The sequence below is a fragment of the Haplochromis burtoni genome, unplaced genomic scaffold (assembly GCF_018398535.1).
Source record: "Haplochromis burtoni strain Fernald_Lab_line unplaced genomic scaffold, NCSU_Asbu1 Contig_444, whole genome shotgun sequence".
Taxonomy (NCBI): Eukaryota; Metazoa; Chordata; class Actinopteri; order Cichliformes; family Cichlidae; genus Haplochromis; species Haplochromis burtoni.
Window position 1 is genome coordinate 437,348 of NW_024582805.1, and position 6,209 is coordinate 443,556.

Below are 6,209 nucleotides of genomic sequence, written 5' to 3' on the forward strand. Positions count from 1 at the left end.
GACTGACACATCCTGAGCCAATGAGACAAAAGCTGCAATGGCTACTGGGGAAACGCCCACATGAAGGCGTCATGATGATTGGTGTGTTGTCGAGGATTTGTGCCTTGGCGGGAACGCTGTAGCTACATCGTGCCTTTGAAACATCAGCGCCGCCTGCAGCTCCTGTGATTGGCCTGTTCAGCATCAATGTAAGGGCTCGTAAATATCAGCAAATTCCTGCAGGGAGATGAAACGATCAGAACGGACAAAGCCATGGAGAAACCTAGACGGGAGCCAGGACCCCGAGGGAGAACGTCCCAGCGTGTTATTGCATCTGTCGCTGGCACCGCCCACAGGAATGACTGAGGTCGTCTCTACACAGACTCCTGCAGACGTCAGCGTTTTCTCAGAGTCTCCAGGCAAGTATACTTTATTTTCATTCAGATGGACAAATGAATATTTTTATATTTATTTCACACATGTGATCATTTAATAACCCGAGTACAAAGCAGCTGAGACAACAGCAGTGACAGATGATCCTCTCTCAGGTGGAGGCACTGGACTGGTGTCAGTGTTGCGTCTGACACTATTACTCACAGCACTTTATTAAAAAGACTCTGCATTAAGTCCGACAGAGGAGACCCTGAACCCTTAATTATGCTCCTATAGGTTCAAGCTGCTGGGACGCCGCCCATGTTGCATTGAGCACCTCCCTCTACTCTCCTCCTTGTGCTTATTTACAACGATTGCATGTGCCTTCTCCCTCCTGCAGTCTGCCCTCTCTGTCCTTGCTGCCTCTGTCCTCGTTCCCTCTGTCCTTGCTGGCTCCAGGCTCCATGTTACCGGCCTCATGGACCGGCTCAGTGTCTGCTCTCTGACGCTCACAGACTCACTCGCACTGACCATGTGAACATGCTCAGTGTCAGCGTCTGCACACCATACATCCGAGAGAGTATGAATAACTAATGATTCAGTGCAGAGAGGTGTATAAACCCCCAGTGCATCATGGGAATCCCCCGGCAGCCTACGTCTATTGCAGCATAACTAAGGGAGGATTCAGGGTCACCTGGTCCAGCCCTAACTATATGCTTTAGCAAAAAGGAATCCCTCCCAAACAGTGGTCACAAATCAGTCCAAATGTGTGGTAGTGGGCACATCTGCTATATTGAGATAATCCATCCCACCTCACAGGTGTGCCACATCAGGATGCTGATCTGACATCATGAGTAGTGCACAGGTGTACCTCAGACTGCCCACAACAAAAGGCCACCCTGGAATGTGCAGTTTTGTCTCACAGCAAAATGCCACAGATGCCACAAGCAATGAGGGAGCGTGCAATTGGCATGCTGACAGCAGGAATGTCAACCAGATCTGTCGCCCGTGCATTGAATGTTCATTTCTCAACCATAAGCCGTCTCCACAGGCGTTTCAGAGAATATGGCAGCACATCCAACCGGCCTCACAACCGCAGACCTCGTGTAACCACACCAGCCCAGGACCTCCACATCCAGCAGGTTCACCTCCAAGATCGTCTGAGACCAGCCACCCAGACAGCTGCTGGAACAATTGGTTTGCACAACCAAACAATTTCTGCACAAACTGTCAGAAACCGTCTCAGGGACGCTCAACTGCATGCCCGTCGTCCTCATCGGGGTCTTGACCTGACTCCAGCTCGTCGCCGTAACAGACTTGTGTGGGCAAATGCTCACATTCGATGGCGTCTGGCACGTTGGAGAGGTGTGCGCTTCACGGATGAATCATGGTTCACATTGTTCAGGGCAGATGGCAGCTGAGAATGTCCCAGTTCTTGCATGGCCAGCATACTCACCGGACATGTCACCCATTGAGCATGTTCGGGATGTGCTTGACCGGCGTATACGACAGCGTGTACCAGTTCCCACGAATATCCAACAACCTCGCACAGCCATTGAAGTGGAGTGGACCAACATTCCACAGGCCACAATTGACAATCTGATAGACTCCATGCGACGATGTGTTGCACTGCATGAGGCAAATGGTGGTCACACCAGATACTGACCGGTTCTGGGTCCCCAGACCCCCAATAGCGCAAAAAACTGCACATTCCAGGGTGGCCTTTTGTTGTGGGCAGTCTGAGGTACACCTGTGCACTACTCATGATGTCAGATCAGCATCCTGATGTGGCACACCTGTGAGGTGGGATGGATTATCTCAATATAGCAGATGTGCCCACTACCACACATTTGGACTGATTTGTGACCACTGTTTGGGAGGGATGGTTATATTGTGTATCTGGAATGAATTTTAGGTCTCTACGTCCATCCCATGGGGAATGGGAGCAGTAACAAAGGTGTTGCGTTTATATTTTTGTTGAGTGTATATATATATATATATATATATATATAAACGAGGAGTCTTCTTCACGCAGTAAGTTTAATTATGGAGTCCCTCTGTTCCTCAGGACATGTCCTTCAGTTTTCAGGCCCCTCTTCTGTGGAACCAGCTTCCAGTTTGGATTCAGGAGACAGACACTATCTCTACTTTCAAGATTAGGCTTCAAAACTTTCCTTTTTGCTAAAGCATATAGTTAGGGCTGGACCAGGTGACCCTGAATCCTCCCTTAGTTATGCTGCAATAGACGTAGGCTGCCGGGGGATTCCCATGATGCACTGGGGGTTTATACACCTCTCTGCACTGAATCATTAGTTATTCATACTCTCTCGGATGTATGGTGTGCAGACGCTGACACTGAGCATGTTCACATGGTCAGTGCGAGTGAGTCTGTGAGCGTCAGAGAGCAGACACTGAGCCGGTCCATGAGGCCGGTAACATGGAGCCTGGAGCCAGCAAGGACAGAGGGAACGAGGACAGAGGCAGCAAGGACAGAGAGGGCAGACTGCAGGAGGGAGAAGGCACATGCAATCGTTGTAAATAAGCACAAGGAGGAGAGTAGAGGGAGGTGCTCAATGCAACATGGGCGGCGTCCCAGCAGCTTGAACCTATAGGAGCATAATTAAGGGTTCAGGGTCTCCTCTGTCGGACTTAATGCAGAGTCTTTTTAATAAAGTGCTGTGAGTAATAGTGTCAGACGCAACACTGACACCAGTCCAGTGCCTCCACCTGAGAGAGGATCTTCTGTCACTGCTGTTGTCTCAGCTGCTTTGTACTCGGGTTATTAAATGATCACATGTGTGAAATAAATATAAAAATATTCATTTGTCCATCTGAATGAAAATAAAGTATACTTGCCTGGAGACTCTGAGAAAACGCTGACGTCTGCAGGAGTCTGTGTAGAGACGACCTCAGTCATTCCTGTGGGCGGTGCCAGCGACAGATGCAATAACACGCTGGGACGTTCTCCCTCGGGGTCCTGGCTCCCGTCTAGGTTTCTCCATGGCTTTGTCCGTTCTGATCGTTTCATCTCCCTGCAGGAATTTGCTGATATTTACGAGCCCTTACATTGATGCTGAACAGGCCAATCACAGGAGCTGCAGGCGGCGCTGATGTTTCAAAGGCACGATGTAGCTACAGCGTTCCCGCCAAGGCACAAATCCTCGACAACACACCAATCATCATGACGCCTTCATGTGGGCGTTTCCCCAGTAGCCATTGCAGCTTTTGTCTCATTGGCTCAGGATGTGTCAGTCACACGCTGTAAGCCAATGAGCTTACCCCCTTCTTTCTGGCTCTAATAAGCAGCGTGGTTTACTACAGGTGGACCCACACGCTCATCAGCAACAAGCTCACAGACAGGGGGCGCCAGTCACAGACTTCTCCTGAAAGCAGAGGAACAACTGTGCTGACATCACACACAGCTTTAAACACAGCTGATCACTATGGCATTACTGAGAGTTGAAAAACTGTCTAAAGTCTTTCATCTTTAATAAAATGATCAGCGTTCTGCTCTACCAGGTGTAACAATTGAGTTTAACATCCAGGCATCCATGAAAACGGAATTTATGACATTTAACGGAGTTAGAAGTTAGCAGGGAGTTAGCTCGCTAGCTTCTATCTAAATACAATATAGCATGTCCTGACTGCGGGGTTTTGGAAACAAATTCAAACGTACAGCTCTGCTATCACTTCCAGCATAAATGAAGACAGAAAACTAAACAGCAGTGACGTTTGTAGGGTTACTGAAGTTGGGCTAGCTGGTATATAATGATGTGCTACGTGACCGCTAGCGACACAGCTATGTTAGCATAATATAAACAAGCTAACTTTTTTTCCACTCGATAAAAGTTAACGTGAGTGTTCTCGGTGGTCAGGAACAAATGTAATCGCATGGCAGGATGCTGTAAAAGGACCAAACTTCAGCCAGGAGAACAACTGAGATAATCCATCCACAATACGAGGTTAGTCATTCATATACTGCTGCATGGGCTGGGCTGTAGTTACATCCTAAGGTTTTAAAAACTGAGCTTAAATAAATGATTAGTGGTAATAAAAGCCGAGGGAGGTCAACAGTGATCACTGACTGTTTTAGGAGCTTTTTGAGATCAAATAGAAGAAAATACAAAACATTAAACATGTTAACAACACAAAAGCCATAAACGCAGACTACTTTAGGCCCGGAAGTAGGATTCGTCACGTCACCACTTAACGACCGGATATAGAGCAAAACCAGGAGAAGTGGAATTATGATAAATGTCAATCTAAGCATGTAAACATGTGTTTTGTTCAGACGGGCCCACCTGCTAAGGAGGAGATGGGGTGCATGCAGGTACGTGCATACAAACATGCGTATGTGCACGATGTGATGTGGAAACTGAGAGCACAGCTGGATTTGTAGTTCTTTTCCTTATTCCCAGCATTAGCCGGCCTCTGAGTAACTGTGAGCTCTGCTCTCAACAAATCACATTTTTCTGCCTCCAGGCATAAAATGCAGCTTCAAGAAAATACGATTTTTGTCCTCAGAAACAGAAGAAATGAGTTAAGATGGAGATTTTATGCAGTGACTCATAGCAGCACACACACACACAGCTAGTCCCTGCTGAGGGATCTCGCCCTGAGGCTCTTCCACTGTCAGTCCTGGACTGTTTACCTTCGAAGCTGTAGACTTTGTTTCATTGGCCGTATGTGGGTGTGTGTTTGTGTGAGCGCAGCAGAGTGTGTAACTGTACGCTTTGGCTCATTTGGGAATGCAACAGACAGATTTTCTCGGAGCTTTGTGCAGCGCATCAGGTGATCTGTTTCTGTGCAGCATTTTCATGTGGCAGAGACGGTCTCTCAGTTTCGTCCAGTGCGGGTTCACCTGGGGGAGGAAATACAGTTAGGCCAAACCATTAAGACCATTCCTCTGCGACGAACGATGCTTAACAGCACATGTCAAGCATTCGGAGGTCTCGTGGAGTCAGAACGGCTGGACTCATCGGGTTTATCAACATGAAGCTCAAAGTGCAGGGTAGATGATGTGCCTCAAACATTTTGGCCATAAGGTCGATGACATTGTGACTTACTGAAGGTAATGAAAGTCATTTTGTAGCAGATTGCATTACTGTAGGAAAAGTAACTGTGTAATAGATTACTTCTTTATTTCAGTCCAGTCTGTGATCTCCTCTAAAGCTGGTGTCGGTGCCTGAACCAAAAAACAATCAGTGGATTCAACTCAGCTGACCCTGACACCACCACCTCCACCCTGAGGTGGTGCAATCAGTCATTGCTTTGACAGTTTTAAAGTAAACTAGCAAACATGTATCAGACTCCTGGTGTTTCCTTCCATCACTCTTTATGGTAAATGACCTCGTGCACCTATGTTCAAAACACCAGCTTCAGTTACAGCATCAACATGCCAACCATCAGCACAAGCATCAGGTAAATACTGAGACCTGGCTGAGACTCATCAAGTGTTGACTGCGGCCTTACAGAGGAGTCGCCCCCTGCTGTCCACGAGAACGACCACAGGTTTACGATGCTTCTGGCTTCATTTTCAGACCCAGAGGCTCTGAGTCTGTGAATCTTTCATATGAAGTGCATGAACTCATCTGAGGTTCAGCGGAAGTTGCTGGCCGTGAATTAACTGGCTAAAACGCATCGTTGTAGCGCAGTGGCTCTATTTTATTCAGGCACAAACACACTCTGAGACAGAGAAAAGGGTGTGATGCGGTCGGGTACCTGTGCAGCTGCTATCAGTGAGTCAAACTCCAACCCTCAGCTCTCAGAGTGGAAAAGTCAGAGAGGGAGCTGAAGGAGGGATGGAGACACATTCAGCAGCAGAGGGGAGAGGGAGGTAGGAGGGGGCTGGAGTCAGA